The sequence below is a fragment of the Pipistrellus kuhlii genome, unplaced genomic scaffold, assembly GCF_014108245.1.
Source record: "Pipistrellus kuhlii isolate mPipKuh1 unplaced genomic scaffold, mPipKuh1.p scaffold_m20_p_11, whole genome shotgun sequence".
Lineage (NCBI taxonomy): Eukaryota > Metazoa > Chordata > Mammalia > Chiroptera > Vespertilionidae > Pipistrellus > Pipistrellus kuhlii.
This window is the reverse complement of record NW_023425416.1, coordinates 21593440-21613292: the sequence shown is the minus strand read 5'-3', so window position 1 is coordinate 21613292 and position 19853 is coordinate 21593440. Positions and strand designations below refer to the sequence as shown.

The 19853-nt window shown below is 35.2% G+C and overlaps 1 protein-coding gene across 2 annotated transcripts in view; it reads right to left on the bottom strand.

Annotated features, from left to right (window-relative positions):
• The window catches only part of PPARG (peroxisome proliferator activated receptor gamma), a 131581-nt gene that overhangs the window by 99522 nt on the left and 12206 nt on the right, over window positions 1-19853 (bottom strand). For both annotated transcript variants that reach the window (XM_036431153.1, XM_045579191.1), the window contains exon 2: window positions 6755-6828. The gene's annotated coding sequence lies outside the window, so the exon portion shown is untranslated. The remainder of the gene's footprint in view (window positions 1-6754; window positions 6829-19853) is intronic.

Genomic DNA, 19853 nt, shown 5'->3' with positions numbered 1-19853 from the left:
CAGGCCAGCCAGGCCCCTCCTGTTCATGAATTCATGCACTGGACCTCTTGTAGATAATAAATGAATGAATGAATGAATGAATGAATGAATGAATAAATAAATAAATAAATAAATCACACACACACACACACACACACACACACACACACACATATATATATTTTTTAATTTCATAGATGAAGGGAGAGGGAGAGAGAGATAGAAACATCAATGATGAGAGAGAATCATTGATTGGCTGTCTCCTGTATGTCCCCCTCTGGGGATCGAGGCCCCAACCCTAGCACGTGCCCCTGACAGGAATCAAACTGGGAACCCTTCGGTCCGCAGGCTGATGTTCTATCCACTGAGGCAACTCAGCCAGGGCAATAAGAATATGTTTTAAAAAGAAAAGAATGGCTTGGATTGATCAGTGAGTAGAATACTGTAAGGGTATATTGGTGTCTTTCAGCTTGAGTGGGAGAGAATAAATTACTTGTCCTATGTATATTTTGATGTCTTCATTTAGAAAAGATAAAAATTAAAGGCAATTATTGTAATAATCCCTTAAAGATATATAAATCTGTAAAATTTTTCTACACTCTTTGTATATTTCATCTTTGATTCTCACAATAAATATCTTAACAGATAAGGAAATTGATAATTATTATAATATTTCTTGAGTAATACTCCTGATATTTCCAGTGAAAGTAACAAAAAAAATAATATTTTGTGGTTTATTAGTCATGGCATATTTCTCTGATTTTTTCAAAATAGATTGCTAAAAAAAATTAGATTTTGTCAACTGTATTTATATTTCAGTGGTTACTTCTGTACACAAAAGTGCTCTCAATTTTACAACACTATCTGGAAGAGGTTCAACAACACGTTGTTAATACTCTACTCCTACAAAATAATTTTAAAGCTCCATGGGAATTTAGATTTGCACAAGTTATTAGGATGTGACCTTTTCCTTAGATTTCTTATTTTAGGATTGACTTAACATGGTATTTCCCCAGTGGGAGCTGTTGTACTTCCTTCACAGATAAGAAAAATAGTAATCACAAATTATAGTGAGTAAACTTAGGGAAACATATATTTCTATGATGCTGATGAAACTAAAATCTTAAGAACACAGTACGTATTCATTGGGTTTGAGAGGAAAGCCATGTGGCTTACTAATAAAAGAAAACAAAAGTTATGCCATTATGGCATTTCCCTGAAATTTATTCCTAATTGTTTCTAGTCACAGCTAACAAGTCTTATGACTTTTAAAGATTATTAAAGAATTTACGTCACTAAATTTCCTATATCCTGTCTACTGGAAGTATAAAAGGTTAAAAATATAAAACTTTTAATAATTTAAATGATTTCAGATCACAGGATCTGGACTGAAAGACAAGGAATTCATGAAGGTAAAGAGAAAAAAAACTAAAATAACATGAAAGAGATCATAGTTGCTTCACTTATGTTGCATGGAATAATAGTGGCGTTCAATTATTAATCTCATACTATTGAGTATATGATATAGTGGTAGAATTTATGCACATTATATTTGTAACATAGGAGTTACTGGAGATATTCAAAGAATTAGGCATGCTATAGCTAGGCTTATAGAGCTCATTATTAGCAATTTTTTAAAAATGCAAACAAGCCCTAACTGGTTTGGCTCAGTGGATAAAGCATCTGCCTGTGGAATGAAGGGTGTATTCCTGTCAAGGGCATGTACCTTGGTTGCAGGCACATCCCCAGTAGGAGGTGTGCAGGAGGCAGCTGATCAATGTTTCTCTCTCATCAATGTTTCTAACTCTTCCCTCTACCTTCCTCTCTGTTAAAAAAAAAAAAATCAATAAAATATTTTAAAAAATGCAAACAAAATTGTGGAAGGGGAGATAATGAAAATATGCACATTTTTCTAACTAGTCTAAGTAGGTGCCAAAATCAATAATTTTACATAGTGCTAGTTAATGAAAACAATTAAAATTAAGAAATTATGAAAGGATTTAAATTTTTTTCTCTTATGAGAATGAAAGTGTGGGATATAAATGAAAATTAAGTAATCACCAGAATTTTTTGTATCCTCTTATCAAACATACTAGTACATTAGGCTTTATTAAAATTACTACTTTGAGAACACTACTTTACTTAAATTATTACTCAAAAATCTTAAATAATCAAACCTCTCCCCCTACCATGCATTCTACAGTTCAACAAACTGCTAATTCATAATTTCTATATCACAGAAATTTTTCTTTTAGGCTTAATTTTTAGGGATTAATCCTCTTACATTTTATAATTGTGAATGATATTTTAAAGTAAAGATATTGCCCATTGTGATGGACTTATAATTTTTTCCAGAAAATATTAGGTAGTTTAGACACAGTTATGTTTTAAAACTTTATTTTTGAATCGAAAGAGATTTGAAAGATATTTAAAAAATTAGAAGTCACTAAGAGATTAGAGGTTGTTTGTCGAATCCCTTAATTTTATAGACATTGAGGGTCAGGGATAGTAATGTATTCACTTTCTCAAACACTACATAGACTTATAAAAATATGTGTGTGTATATAGGTATTCAGAACTGGAAGGTAACTTGTAGAAATTAAAATAGTTCAGGTAAGGATGTTAAGATTTTAGATAATTTCCTTCTTTGAAATGATCTTCATTGTTATTACATTTCTTACTTAATATTTAAAAATACAATACACTGTACTAAAGCTCTTATTTCTATTTCATGTCATTAACTGTTACTTAATCCCCAAATGAAAGTTTACAATTTAAAAAATGACAATTACCCATAATCTTTTCCTACTTATTGTAATACATCTAACCACATAATTTTGTATCTTCAAATTTTCTGTTTTTTCTTTATTCTAAAATCAATATTCCCCTCAAATATTTAAATCACAAATTAAAACATTTAATATTTTTTAAAAAATGGATTGTATATAATGTTCTGAACATTCTATTTTGTTTAAGCCATATTCTTAAAGCAGACATTCCTTTCTAACAACCAGCAAGTGTGGACCTAAAGGCCATGAGACACCCGCAGCAGTCTTTACATTTTACTTAAATTTGACACAACCTTAGGAAACAATCTACAACTTCCTTGCAATTAAGTAAGTTTGTTTTTTTACCAAACCCCAAAACCATCGAAAATCCTTATTTTTCTGATATCTAAGTAATTGGTAAAACTCCTCTCTACTTTCATCTCACTGTAAAACATACAAATCCTTGGCTAAAAAATGATATATTTAAATAAATAGGAATCATGGATGCTTTGGAAATAAGTTTTTATTCATTTTACTACTAATATATCCTCAGACTAATTTGAAATGTCATACAAACGAATAATGCAAGAGTAATATAGTTGCTTGAACTCTTTGACATAGAAACTTCTCTTTCAGCAATTTAGTTAAAGAAAATAATTTTTTTAAAAGTGAAATATGTGCATACTATATATAATGGTATTAGACTAAATAGTAATCGTATAGTAATAAAAAACTAAAACTGCCTAAAACTGGCTTAGTAAATTATGTGATATCACTAAGATGAACTATTATGTTGCCATTATGACAAATTTGAAAGCCAAGAAAACACAAAAATTTAAATGATCTAACAGTGAAAGAAGCAAAAATGCTACATGTACTGTAATTGTCAGTAAGTAAAAAAATGTAAACATGTTAATAAGAACTGTAAGAAGCTAAGCAGAAGTAGTTTAAATCACTTAAAGCCACTTAGCATTTCATTTTTCATGCCTAAACACTTAAAATTCAGACCAAATACTCATTTTCAGATGCCAAAGTACATACCGGCCTGTACGAGAGATTGGTCTTTTGATTTTAAGAAGTAGTTTATATGTGATTAAGTGTGGTTTTTAATTTAAAAAATATTTTCACAAGTTTTCAGTAATAAAAATGTCTTAAAGGAAATTTAATGTAAAATGAGACAAATCCAATGGCCAAAATTCAAAAGCAAAGTCATTTTGTTCTAGTTTCTAATCTTATTTCTAAATGTACCACCTCCCTGCTTCCAAGGTTTAAAAAGTAAACGTTATCTATGTTCTAATGCTGAAGCCCTGAATTTGTACATAGCAGTATAGGTAGGCTGAGAGTCCATTTACAGAGAGCAAGACTGAACTTTGCATGCAAGCACATACAGAAAATGATAAAGATCGTTGTGTCCTATTAGTAATTTACAGAATAGTGATTTGCTCCACCCAGTACACCTATAATTGAATTCTTCAGCCATAAAATCACTGGGACCAAACAAGTTCAGATATCTTTTATCTAAACTCTTTTTTTCTCCCTTACCATCAGTTAACATATTCTTAAGGGATTTTTCTTCTTTTTATAGATTCATTTGTCTTAGTTATAAATTAACTCCACAAATAACTCTCCCAACCACCCCAGCTCTACTGTTTCCTGTGTACCAGGTTTCTTTTTATTTGTACAATTTATGATATAGGAGCCATTTAAACTGCCAGCTGGAAAATGATGTCCGGGGAATCATCTCTAGATTTAAAATTTAAAATTATTCCTAAGGATAAATGTCCACAGGCAGAGATTCTCCTCATAACTGGGCTTCCTAGCAAAGAAGCGAAATGTAACTGCTGAATACTCCTGTTGTTTCTCTTTTACTCTAAAAAAAAAATGTGGTAAAATATACATAACAAAAATTTACTATCTTAATCATTTTTAAATGTACGAGTTCTGTGGCATTCAGTACATTCCCAATGTTTTGTAACCATCACCACCATCCAGCTCCAGAACTTTTTCATCTTCCCAAACTATATTCATTCATCAAACATTAACTCCCCAGCTCACTCCTGATAGCCACCATTCTACTTTTTGTCTATGAATATGACTACTCTAGGTACAACTTCTGTGGTTCTTGTTTCACCTACAATCTATGAAACAGTGTGATTTACGAAACTGGTTGAGCACAAGAGACTGGCAAAAAAAAATCTAGGGGAGAATTCCTAATACTTAGCATTTCATTTTTCATACCCAAACACTTAAAATTCAAACCAAATACTAATTTTCAGACGCCAAAGTACATACTTGCCACTTATTTCATCTTTCAAGAGGTTGGTCTTTGGATTTAAAGTGGCTTTAGGTTTTTCTAAACTTAAACTGTTTTTCTAAGTAAACTTAATGTTGCTATTGATTTCCTGAAAGAACCAAAGTTCTCTCAGTACTGCTTGTATTCACTGAATTTGCAGACATTTTACCTAAAAGTTAATATGATATTCTCTCATCTTCACTATTTAAATATAAGACTACTAATTACAAGTTCTTCTTCAAATGCTGTTTTGGGTAGTGAAGACTGGTGGATCAAGAGGTTATTAATGAGATCTAAATACTTTCACAGTTTGGGTTTAAACGTTCAAATCAGACCCTGCTTATCACCAGCTAAAAACTTTGCTAAGAGGTGGTTCCCAAGGAGGCAGAGCCTTGTGGAATTTCCCCACTCATAGGTTTTTCCAGGAGACCAGAAGTAACTGGCTGAGGCATTAAGTGGAGAACAAACTTGTGGGGGTAAGGACTGCAGTGTATGGAAAAGATTAGGAAACACAGCTCAAAAGATACTCTTGATGAAAACAATGCTCCTGCTTCTCCCTGTTCTAAGATTTGTAAACAAACAGAAACTCACTCTATAAATCAGTGAAAATATAATTTAAGAATTATTATTTAGTGACTCCAACTTTATTTTTAAAGAATTAATATATTATTGATTTCTTACAGAGAGGAAGAGAGAGGGATAGACAGTTAGAAACATCGATAAGAGAGAAACATCAATCAGCTGCCTCCTGCACACCCCACACTGGGGATGTGCCCACAACCAAGATACATGCTCTTGACCAGAATTGAACCTGAGTCAAACCAGCTAGGATGAGGTTATAGATTTTTTTTTTAGAAAAATAACAAAGTCATGATGTGCCCTTTTCAAAGGTCAATATATTTTATTAATAAAATATTAACCTTAATCACTTGGTTAAGGTGGTGTCTGCCAGGACTCCCCACTATAAAGACACTATTTTTCCCTTTGTAATTAATAGATATTTGAAGGGAGATACTTTGAGGTTATGCACATTCTCGGTTTAACCTTAACTTTAACCAATTTTAGTACTCATCTTGCCTGCAGCAATTATTACTGTGGTTCTTAAGTGGCAATTTTCTATTTCCCTTATCCCTTTTATGTTTACTAATTTAAATTCCTCTGTAAGGAAAAGTTTTCTTTCCATTTCTGTATTTGTTCAGCATTTATTTATATCAGTATGGAATCATGAATATATGTATTTTACATGAGAGAGCTATAATCTAGTTCAATAGTTATTTATTTTATTGTTCAAATTATTCCAGCTTTGACCTTTGGGAGCTGGAACTGGAGTCCTGAATATTGGATACTTTCTTCTTTGTGACCAAAAATCATGGTTGCATGGCCTATAGGGAACCAGGCAAAATATTTTAATTTTTATCTTTATTTAAATATAAGTATCACAGGAACCTAAAATAATATATTTGTACTTGAGACTTATTTCTAAGGATATGAGTTATTTCTCAACTTCTATGTCATTTTCTTATCTTTGTTTTGTCTTAGACAAATAAATTTCAGTGCTCTCCCTCAAATTATAAAGCAGAAAGTATTTTGATAGTCAAAATAAAAGTTCTCTAAGAAATTTTACAACGAAATACTATGAAAACTTTTCATGTTATTTTAAAATAACTTAAAATTATTTAGATCATTTAGTATAATAAATTCTGAGTTTACTTACTGTTAAAAGATGACTCTTGTTGGAGAAAATGGCCTTTTTGTATATCTGTGGTGTAGAATTGGCTCTTTTCAAATCTAAACAATTAAAAAGAAAGGAGATTTTATTATTATTATTATTTTTTAAATATATTTTATTGATTTCTTACAGAGAGGGAGGGAGAGAGATAGTTAGAAACATCGATGAGAGAGAGTCATCGACCAGCTGCCTCTTGCACACCCCCTACTGGGGATGCGCCTGCAACCAAGGTACATGCCCTTGACAGGAATCGAACCCAGGACCCTTCAGTCCCCAAGCTGACGCTCTATCCATTGAGCCAAACCAGTCTTGGCAAGAAAGGAGATTTTAAATATACATGCAATATTCAAATTTTTCAAATAACCAGGTTGCCAAAGTGTACAAGTACAAATAAATTTATTTTTTTCTGTTGGATTTCATTCTGAATGTTTGCTTTCCCTCAGCTTAGTTTTATATCCTCTACAAGTAACCAACAGCTACTGACTCGTAAATCATGCAAGGCTGTAGAATCCTTCCGTGGAGACATATATTAGATTCATTTCACCTACTTTTCTCAGTTCTGACATTAATCATGAGCTACGGTCATGTATCTTATCCATCTTTTACATCATATTAATAATGACACTATCTTATTGTATGACTTAAGAAAACCTTATCTTAAAAAAGATTAATAACCTCAAAAGGTAGATGTTTGATCAAAGTTATACACAGCGAAGATATTTATTAAAATATAACCTCATTCTAGATGGCACATGGCTGTTAAGCCTAAGGGAAAGTACAGTGATGTGTCACAACCACTAGAGATAGTAGATGCAGCACATCCCACGTGAAGCTGGTTTTTAAAAAATATATATTTTATTCATTTTTTACAGAGAAGAAGAGAGAGGGATAGAGAGTTAGAAACATCGATGAGAGAGATTCATCGATCAGCTGCCTCTTGCACACTCCCCATTGGGGATGTGCCTGCAACCAAGGTACATGCCCTTGACCGAAATGGAACCTGGGACCCTGCAGTCCGCAGGCCGACCCTCTATCCACTGAGCCAAACCGGTTCCGGCGTGAAGCTGATTTTTAAAAGGAAGACCCAGAGAGCATATTATCTGAGTAAAAGTGCTGAAGGTCTTAGGATACATAGCCTTGGATCTTATGAAAGGCTCACGGATCCTAGAATAGTTGTACATTCCCTAAAGACAAAACAGCGTCTACTGCCAAAAGCCTTATCAACAGGGCCTTAATAGACCCAATATCCAGATTCAATTTTCCGCACAGTCTAACCTACACAAAATTATAATTTTTTCTTTTAAAATTCTGCACCTTTCTAATTGGAATTTGCAAAAACTATGCTGTTATTCATGTAAGACATAAAAGTAGTGGGTCATGAATATAAAATCTTGCCCCTTTTTGTATTTCTAATATGAAAAGATAGAAACTATAGCCAGTATACGTTGATTATTTGTTTCTCTAACACTGTTTAGTACATTTGTTTGAAAATGGATTTGTTTTCAGAATGGGACATGTTCTTTTATAAAGAGCTAATTTGCCAGTGTTTTAGACCCACATATTTTGTTTTCTGACTAACTGCTTACCTGTATCATGGCAATTTATATAAGTACTCTCTAATTTGTTGTCAAAACAAAAGCAGTATCCACACTAAAACTCTTCATGGTATATAACAGGTATAAGACATGAGAAACAAAAATATAATGGATAACCACTTTGACATTTTTTTTATATATGTAAGTCAACTAAAGGGCTTAAATATGTGAAAACAATAAGAAAAATATTAATAAAAATAATTTGAACAAAATCTTTATCTGAAAAATTAAAGAATGCTAACTAAAGGTTAAGATAATTACAATAGCTTTCCTTCATACTTGTCTCAATTTCCCTTTAAAATACATATGAATTCATTAAGAAGTAATGAAACTAAAAAAGGAAGAAAGTAAAGATTTTTGGGAACTTCTATCTATTTCTAGCTTGTAACCCTAAGAGTTGAATCAAAAAGAAAACTGGCCAGCTCCTGTGACTTTCAGAGGCAGGCAGAATTCTATAATCTTTCCCAAAATTCTCTCCAACAACTAAGATCTATAATTTTCTTTTTGTATTCATTCAGTATTGCATTGTATCATAGAAGGTATAGTTTCCAGACATAAGTTTTATTTTATATATATTATATTTTATCATATTTATATTTATATATTTTTTACTTCAAGTATATTTTATTTTATAAATATAAACTTCATTATTTATAATATTCATATTAATAAAATATAAGTATATATGTTAATTGTAATTAAAAACTTATATAATTGTTAATATAAAGTATATTAATATTTATTACATTATTTATTTTATAAATAAATATAGTAACATACTATAAAATTATACTATGAAATACAGCATTAATTTTAATATAGGTCAGAAACAAGATCCATTCTGGAGGTAATAAATATCAAGGACTACAGTTTTTCCATGCCCTCCATCTGGCCAATTCAGATTGGGTTATATTCATTAAGTTATAAATTATTCTACTCACCCCTGTAAGTCAGAGAATGAGGATGTGAAGATAGCAGACAAGCCCCTCAGAGTTCAACAGAACCCACATAAGGTAGCGGCTCTTCATATCTACTCATCCACCTTTTTAACATCGGAATAAGATTTTTACCAGGGTTTAAGCAGATAATACAGCAAAAGGACAATTTAGTTTGTCTAAAATGGTATAAATGGTAAAAGCTGATGTAAGAAATTTTAAAAAATTAACGATGGAAACAACTGAAAACTTATCAAAGAATTACTTCCCCAAAAAGCTCTGGGCCTAGATAAGTTTATAGATTTTTCCCCAAAAGTTTAAGGAAGAGATAATTTTCTTGCTATATAAACTGTTTGAAAAAAATATAGTGACCAAATTAATTTTTCAAAAGTAGTATAATATTGATATTAAAAACAAGAACAAAGAGAAAAATACTAATGCTATCATGTATTAAGTTAATATTATAAATAAAATGATAATTAAATTCAATAGCAAACTAAAAGAATAATTCACCATAATCAAGTTACATTTATCTCAGAAAGGCAAAGACAATTTAATATCAGACAATCTATTAAAGTAATGGTCAGAGCACTAGTGAAATTTTGAAAAGAAAACATGATTATTTAAAAAATGCAAAATAACCCTCAAAATTCAATATCCATTCTTGACACTATTTCTTTAAAAAGCCAATAAACATTAATAACAAGAATATTTGTTTCAAACTTAATTGTGAAATACTATAGCAGCATTTCCCCAAATGTGTTCTATAGGTAAGTAGCTTTGTAAGATTTTTCCAACAAAAAAGCTTCCACTATAAAATATATTTGCATATGTTATTCATCTTTGGAGATTAATAAAGTACATTAATATTGTCTATAGTCTGGAGGTCCTAAATTAAAAACACACACAGCATCAGCAATAACAATCTGCTTAACTAGTTAACTCACTCCCTCTCAAACTTATTTGAACATTTGTTTCTTCACTTTCCATTATTTCACTCCTCAACCCACTTTACTATGATTTGTCACCTATCTTTTTACTGAAAGTCAAGCAAAAGTAACAAGTTAGCTCCTTCTTGCTAAAGCCATTTAACTTTTCTTGATTTTCATTCTATTTATCCAGTGGTGCACTGGTAAAGGTTCAACAATGGCTCTCCTTGTAGGGAAAAACACTCTGATTTATAGTGTTTGCCAATATCTGTAGTATAAACGCTCCCACCATGATTGATTTCAGGTCACCAATATAATGTCACTGAGAACAGAATGGGAAAGGGCTGTAGTAGCACACAACAGTATACAGTATCTACACAATACAGATACAATCAACACGAACACCTCAAAAGTGTAAAACTAGTAGGAAGTGATGCAATTGGTGTGTTCATTACTTCGGTTTTTAAGACCACTTGTTAAATTGAAAGTGTAGAAAGTGTATACCATTTAATTTTTAATAATGGCTGTGGATAACAATCAACTCACAAAAATCCTGAAAATTTCACAATTGACTTCTACAAGCCAGTCTGAGCTGGCACCAGCACACCACTGTCTCTGCCTATGCAGCATTTGACATTTCGACCCTCTACTATTGAAACTATTTCTTCCCTTTGCTTCCCAGAGACCAGTTTCTCTGAATTCTTAGCCTGTCATAGGACTGCTATTTTTGTCTCTTTTCTTGGTACCTCTTCTCTGAGACCTTCTATGTTTTGTGTTCTGCAAGTTCCTTCTTGGTTTCACTGTCACCCATAAACACTTGATAGTAGTTCCCAAATCTTCTTCTCTAACCACAACTCTTCTCTCAAGAGTTCTAAATCTGTTTTTCCATGTTTCTTTTGAACACTCCTACCTAAGGTTCCTCAGGAATCTCAAACTCAACATCACCCAAACTGACTTCTCCTTCTGAAGAAGTAAAGAAACAGAATTCAACACATAATTGGAGCACTCCTTGTTCCCTGCAAGATTAAAAAAAAAAATTCTGTTCTCTACTTGTCTTTTAAAATAAATAAAGGAGATTCAATTTATAACCACAACTAACCCTTCCTTCATCTTCTTCCTCCAAATATTTTCCCCCTTTCCTTCGATTATTTTTCTCACACCATACTCTCCAAAGTATCTCCTTCATTAAAGCCCTTCCAACTAAACCCTTTCCCCCTTTTCAGCCCAGTAATTTAATAATCTTTCCTTCCTTCTCAGCACTTCGTTATATATATCAACTTAAATCTCTTCCAGCTTTTCATGATCAGTCCCTTTCCACTCATTCACCAATACTTTGTCACAAAAATCTAGAAGCTGACTTTGTAAGACCAACTTTTCTAAAGGGATTTGAAATAAAAAGCAACAATTATTTGTTGAGCATCTGATATTTGTTAGAAGTGTCCTAGGCACTGGGGATAAAAACTTAATATAATGGACAAATATTCCAGCTCTTGTGTAACTGCATATATAAAGATGAAATTAGATGCTAAAGGATCATATATTTGCTATTTAAAGAAAAAATAGAAATTAAGGTTGCTAAAGATAATTAGGAGTTAATTCAATAAGATGTTATGTTTTACTAGGAGTCATTAATTAAGGTCTACTGATCCCTTCTCCTAACTTGAAGATTAGGGATTCAATAATTTGTAAAAAACAAAACAAAAATCAATCAACATCATTTATGTTAAAACTAATTTTATTTAGTCTCAGAAAGAGCAGCATAAATATTGTGTTCACATTAAATTTAGAATAAAAACCTCCCTAATGTAAATTATCTATATACATTAATAAAAGAGAAACATGCAAATTGACCATCACTTCATGGTACCCACTAGCCAATCAGGAATGAGTATGCAAATTAACCTCATTGCCTCTATGGAGACTGACAGCAGGGAGGAGGCAGCTCCCAGCATGGCCTGCTTGGCCATCACCTGGGAGCAGGCAAGTGCAGCATGCAGGCAGCACCCAGCATGGCCTGCTTTGTAGTTGCCTCAGTGTGGAGCAGGCAGGCCCTGCAGAGAGCAGAGAACCATGGGGAGCGGGCCTAGCCATTAGTAGGATATCTCCTGAGGGCTCCCAGATTGGAGAGGGTGCAGGTCAGGCTGAGAAGCACCCCCCCCCCCGCCCCCCGTCCCCATGCACGAATTTCGTGCTCTGGGCCTCTAGTATATATAAAAAAGGCTATGTGCAAATTGTCCTTTCGGGGGTTTGACTGGAGACCAGGAGTTCGATTGCTCACTATGATGTGCGCTGACCACCAGGGGGTGGTGGGAATGAAGGAAGGCCCCAGGGCCAGCAGCTGGGGAAGAAAGACCCAAGCCAGCCCTGATTGTCGGCCATGCCAAGGGACCCTACCTGTGCATAAATTTAATGCACCAGACTTTTAGTGGCGATTATAATTGATAACACTATATTGCATAACTTACTAAGAGAGTTGAACTTAAATGTTCTCACATACACACGCACAAAACAATATGTGAGATGACTGGATGTGTTAACTAGATGAAGGGAATCATATATGTGTGTGTGTGTGTGTGTGTGTGTGTGTGTGTGTGTGTGTATACAAATCATCATGATATACGTTAAGTATCTTACAATTTTATGTCAATTATATCTCAACAAAGAAAAATTATATTACTTCATCATTTGATTAGCATATAGAAATACATTTCACCTCCATATTGTCATTAGAGACCTAATGAAGAAAGAGATGCTGGGAATCAGGAAATAAAAATGAAGAGAGTCATTGCAGGGAGAGAAACAGAGACAGAAAAATTAAACAAAGAAACAAGACTTGAATATGGGAAACACCAGAATGAAGAAAAAGGTGAGAAAGGGAGAGAATAAGAACCAAAGCTAGAGCAAAATACAGGGGTACAAGGGGGAAGGAAGGGAGAAGAAAAGGAAGAAGGTAGAAAGGAGAGGAGAGGCTCAGAAACTCAGATTAGTCAGAGTTAATAACGTCTGATATTTAACCTTACCTATTCGCGTTGGATATAAGCATCAGAAAAGGTCATTAGTATTTTAAATATGGTGCAGAAATTAATAAGCCACCAAAATTATTTAGCCAATAAACTATGTGTAATTGGTAATTACACATACATGTTACTTTGAGGAAGCCATCTTTGCTTTTCTCTAAAATCACATTTTCCCTACTTCTGTGCCTCTGCTCATACTATTTGACCATTTGAAAGGCTTTGCCTACCATCACTCCACATTCAATGAACAACAGTCAATAAGTATTTATTGAGTACCTATTATATACCAAATACTGTTCCAGGCAAAATTCAAAATTTTACATATATCCTAATAAAAAGTATAAGCTGTTTAAATAACACATAATGAAAATGGACTATTTTAACAAAATATTCTACTAGACTTAAAATGAAATTAATTGTTTATTCTTTAGCTAACCTTTTTCTTCACCTGATACCACAAACACCTAAATAACCCTTATGAAAATAATGAACCTTATTTAAGAATTCCCAAAATACAGAGAGGATATTCCTGTAAGTCTAAGTCCTCCAGATCCTCTAAAGTGCAATTAATCTGTCATGATTCTAACTGCTAAATGTTGACAATAACACTTTGAAGCCTGTAATAACAGAGTGAAATAAGTTGGGTAATAAAAGTTATTTGAACTTTCATTGACATAAAAATGGAGTCACAAAGACATTCCCAAAATGGGTAGTCATGACTGGTCTTGATCAACCATGACATTACATCACAGGAGCAAGAACAAATGACTTCAAGATCAGCAGTGTGACTATGATTTACGGAACTCACTTCTGCAAAAATTTGCATTACTCATGAAAAAATCACAAGGAAGAAGAACTACAAATATTAAAACTGGAAATAGATGATGGCTGAGAAGGCATTAAAGAATAGTACTTTCTTTTAAGAGAACTGTGGACCTAACTGTACAGAAATGTTTAAAATACAAATTGCAGTCACATTTAGGGAAATGTAACCACAAGTACAGATGCAAAAGGCCAGATACTTAGTATGTATTGCTGCTCCAATATAGTCAATTATGAAATGTGTTCTGCCAAAACCGGTTTGGCTCAGTGGACAGAGTGTCGGTCTGCCGACTGAAAGGTCCCAGGTTCAATTCCAGTCAAGGGCATGTACATTGGTTTCAGGCACAACCCCAGTGGGAGTGGGGGGTGTGCAGGAGGCAGCTGGTCGATGTATCTCTCTCATCAATGTTTCTAGCTCTTTATCCATTTCCCTTCCTCTCTGTGAAAAGTAAAAAAAAATCTCCTTCCAGGGGAGGAGGCAGGTCCGAGCAGGGGAGGGCAGTTGTGGGCAATCAGGCCAGCAGGGGACAATCAGTTAGGGGGCAATCAGGTAGGCAGGCAGGCGAGCCATTAGAGCCACCGGATTGTGAGAGGGATGTCGTTTGATGGTTAAGTCACCATCTCCCATTTATTAAAAAAAAAAGTTCCGTCATGTCGACATATGTAGATATGTGCTTTATGTTTTTTATTATTTATTTACCACAAGTAAAGGTCAGGAATTACTAGCTTTAATTTTTTTTTTAATGTTTCACTTCATTACTGATGTGTATGTGCTCCACGTGAGTGACGTAGGTGCTTATGTAGGTGGGCTTCGACTTACGGCAAAAATCGCGTTACCTCATGCCACAGGAACGGATCCCCAATGCAACCCAAGGACCTACTGTATAAAGGTGTTTGTTTGTTTGTTTGTTTGTTTGTTAAGGAAGAGAAGAGACAACACATTACTTAAAAAAAAATTTTTTTTAAATTAATTTTTATTTTTTTTAATTGATTTCAGAGAGGAAGGGAGAGGGAGAGAAAGATAGAAACAATGATGCGAATCAGTGATTGAATGCCTCCTGCACACCCCCAACTGGGGATTGAGCCCAAAACCCAGGCATGTGCCCTTGACCGGCATCAAACCCAGGACCCTTCAATCCACAGGCTGACGCTCTATCCACTGAGCTAAACCAGCCAGGGCTAATATAAAGGGTTTTAAATGCTTTCCACAAATCTGTAGTTGCCTTGTGTCAAGTCAGCAACTACAAGTTTGTGAGCAGCATCCGTCCATAGACCATAGTTGGAGTATCACTCACTGTTCTTTTCATGTCTCACATTTTCCTCCTTCTCCATTCCTATAGGCCCTCCTCATATTTATGTCCAGATTTTGCGATAGCCTCCTAACTGCTTTCTCTGCATGCTACTGCCAGATAGATGAATCTCCTGACTAAACAACCTCACTCCTCTTCTCAAGACTTGGAATCTTACCACTCCTTATAAGATAATATCCACACTGCTTTGCCTATATTCCAGACCCTTTGTCATGTTAACAAAAAATCTGTATCTCCAAATAATATTTCTCAGTAACTCACATACATGCATTCTCCATGTCACATGGGTTGATCTCTGCAAAATTCCTCCTCCAAATCCATGCTTACTCCAGGATTTGTTTTCTTACACTGGATATTCTTGTCCTCTCTTCAGCTATCTCAAGGCCTGAATTTTATGTTTTGAGGCAAAATTCACAGAACATAAAATTCACTACTTAAAAACATACAAGTGGGTGGCATTTAGTCTATTTTTAAAGCTGTGCAACCAACACCTCTATCTAGTCCCAAAACATTTAATCACCTCTAAAGGAAATCCTGTACCCATTAAGCAGTCATTCCGCCCCCCCTTTACCCCAGGCCTTGGCAACCACTAATCTGCTTTCTATCTCTTTGGATTTATCTATTCTGGATATTTCATATGAATAGAATTGTACTCTGGTTCCTTTCTTTGTTTATTTTTCTGTATATTTTCTTAGCTGTTTGTTGTTTTGTTTTATTTTCCTCATAAGGTTACTCTGTTAATCCCTAAACTTTTGAAGTAAATTCAACTTTTCCCTTCTCTACAAGGTTTTTCCCGTGTATATTCTCCATGCCACACTGATCTTGCCATTCTCTGAATTTTTGTAGCATTTGTTTTCTGCCTTACTAATTTTATTCTTTAATCATATACTGCTTTGAATTATTGGTTATAACAATTAAATTTTATCTCTTTTTTGATTCATGTTAGGTTACAAACTCCTAGTTCTAGGAGCTTTGGTATCACCTTTTGTGCCTAGAACCTTCTTGAACATGTGTGCAATTCACATACACAAATGAATAATAAATTAAGGGAATTAAAGTCTGGATCACCAATGAGAGCTTCCAAGTTATTTCAGGTTTTTTTATACTTCCTTCTATCATGTTCTATCTTCCCTACCACTTGGCTTCTTTCTCTTGGTATTGTGTCAACTAGGGCAATTTTTAATCTTTTCCATCTCACGGCACACATAACTATTAAAATTCTGTGGCACACCAAAAAATACATTCTATATTTGCAGACCTGAGAAAAGTAGGTTTAATTTTGATTAATTTAAAAAAATAATAATAATAGTAATTATCTAACTTTTTTTTGCTCCAAAGTGACTTTAAAAAAAAATATCAGGTGCCTATACTTGTATATAAGGATTTCTGGTGCCAAGAATTAACTAGTCAGATGCAACCTTATTCTGCATTGTGACCAGTAAGATGCATCTCTATTATATGACCTATATATTTATGGCTCAAAACAGGGCATTCAGATCAGACAAAGCTATTGCTGTGTTCACTGTTGTCAATTTTCTGTTTGAAAATCTGGAAAAAGAGGTCAGTGCCCCTAACTAAAAAGTCGGGTATTGCACGTTTTAAAAGTTCTTGCTTCATACCAGTGTACCACATGCAGCACACCAGCACACCAGGTGAAAATCACTGTCCTGGCAGGATATGAACAGGTGTGGCTGCAGGAGGAGAATGGCAGGTGCCCAAGGGTGGAGAGGGAGCAAATTCCCTGCATTGATCTTTTGTCTATAGACTCCTACCTTGGTTCTATATCCACAGACGAAGGTCTACTAAATGTGAGTGCAGAGATGTCACAAGGTCACATGAAAATAAAGCTTTATTTGCTTCGCTTTTATATGTAAGTCAATTTCTTGGCATTTTGACTTGAAGGTGCTCATAAACCCATCTCTATCTTATAAAAGGAGATTAACTGTTAAATAATTATGATGACAATGCTTGTGATTCATATATAAAATAGCTGGTCAATTAAATTTTTAAAAAATATATTATGACAAATTAATAGGCCAAAACTTGATAGTGTTTTATCTATCACTTAACAAAAAGTTTGAAAGGGAACTAGTTTAATTTGATGCATGAGTATTAAGTCTAAGTAACACTTCATATTGTACATTGCTGTGAACTTTTCTCCAGCAGTGATATTAAATAGAATTTGTTACAGTTCCCAATGGGAGCCTCCTAACAAGAATGTAAAACAGTGCTCTGCCCTCAGGCCATTTAAAACCTGTTCTTCTGACCAGAACACCCAACGTTTTAACACAGAATGCTGAGCTCTATAATTAACATTTTCCCCCTTTCATATACCAGTGTGCCTCTTTAGAATAGCAAAATGTAAATGTCTTTTGGCATTAATTTCATATCATTATGTATCATAAAAATGTTATATAAAATAGAAATTAACATTTTAAAGAGTAACTTAGGAAATTCCCTAAAAATGTAGAGAAATAGTAGCACTGAGTATCTCTTACAAGGGATACTGAAAAAAGGAAAAGTACTCAAAATTGTAAATCGAGTTAAAAATATTTACAAAATACTTATAATGTATCTCTCCCCTGTGTTATAGATTGTGAATTTGCAAAAGTATGTAGTACATATACAAATTCGCTCCTATCTGTTAAGAGTAAACAATGTTGATTGTTATACAGAACTTGTACATAAAAATTGTAAGATACGACAGCAAAGAAAATATATAATATCCACATTAGGTTACATTTCAGAGTTGATCTGTCTTCTGTTTCACTTCAGTTAAGATTAAAATTAGTTTGTATTTTCTGAATTTAAAAGCTGGTGGCCAGGGTAAATATTTCACACACATGTTGTATGACAAAGGAAATTAACCTGACATTTTAAAACTGGATGTGTAATAGTAAAAACAAAATAATTTTGTGTACATATTGTGCTTTGTTAGGATCAAAGAGTATTCCAGCAGGCATAGAGGAATACACAGCATGAATCCTGTGAATGGCTTAAAGACACAACCAGGCCAACATGCTGAGTTCAATCACCTACGTTATCTTCTCACCTTTTACAGAGCTGTGGTTATTTGCCTACCTGGTGCTAGGTGCTGGTTCACCCACCCAGTGTTGTATAGTCTCAGTTTTGAAAAGCACCTGTCTCACTATCTGTAAGAGGGAATGTGCTAATTGACCATCATGTCCTCACAAAAATGGTGGCGCCCACAGCCACAAGATGGTGGTGCCCAGTCTGCTCAGCCTGGTGCGCCTGCCTCCAGAGTCCTCCAGTCCCCTCAGCCCCCAGGCCCTGAGGCACAGGCAAGCCTTAGATGGCCATTGCCCCACCGCCCAGGGCCACTGGAGGCTCAGATAACCAGGGCCGGCCGAGGCTTGCACTGCCACCAGTGGCAGCAGAGATGTGATGGGGGCGTCGCCTTCCAATGATTGCCAGGTCACCTCCCGCCCCTGAGGGCTCACAGACTGTGAGAGGAGGCAGGCCGAGTTGAGGGACTCTCCCTCTAGTCTATATATATAAAACCCTAATATGCAAATAGGCCGAACGGCAGAGCAACCGAACAACCAGTCACTATGATGTATGCGCATGGAACATGGCGGGCATCGGCTACAGCAGGATGGTGGAAGAGGTGAGGGGGGTGCCAGACCAAGGCAGGGCACTGGTTGCTGTCATTGGGAGAGCCTCTGGTGGTTACTGAAAATTCTTGCTCCCTCCTGCTGTGGTCCCACCAGGTACTCACCCCTACTGCCGACACCGGGCCTGCTTGCACCCACTACTGGCACCAGAGCTGCTGCTCGCATATGCTACCAGCCCCAATCACTCCACACTGTCAGCGGGTGTGAGTGGTGGCTGCTGGCCCTGATTGCCCCTCAGGGCTTCTCCACCTCCTCCTGCTTCAAGGGCCAATCGGGACTGGCAGCCATCTCTTGCATCCACTGCTGGCATCAGCCCCATTTGCACCCGCAGTTGGTGCCAGAGCCACTGCTCACATCCGCTGATGGCGCCACCCCTGCTCTCACCTGCTGCTGGTGCCAGCTCCAATTGCTCCATGCTGTCAGCAGGTATGAGCAGGGCCGGTGCTGTCAGCACATGGGAGCGAAGCTGCCAGCCGACAGGGGGTGAGGGCCTGTGGTGGGAGGGCCAGGAGGGGATGCAGTGGATGGGCCAAGACCTGCCCCTGTGCCCACCACAGCCTCGTGGCCCACAGTTCCTTTCAAGGTGCACGGATTCGTGCCCTGGGCCCCTAGTATTTTATAGATAAAGTTATGAATTGACTAAATTGACTTGGATAGTTCACCACTTAAATGCATCTACTGTAGAGCATTATTAAATAAATAATAATTTTGCAAAATGAATAATTACCTTGTCATTTGGATTTTCGAGAACAATGATACCTTATCAACAAAGGATGCATTCACCCTACCGCCTTTGTTAATAACTTTACTATATATATAGAAAAAAAGTAATGTAATAAAT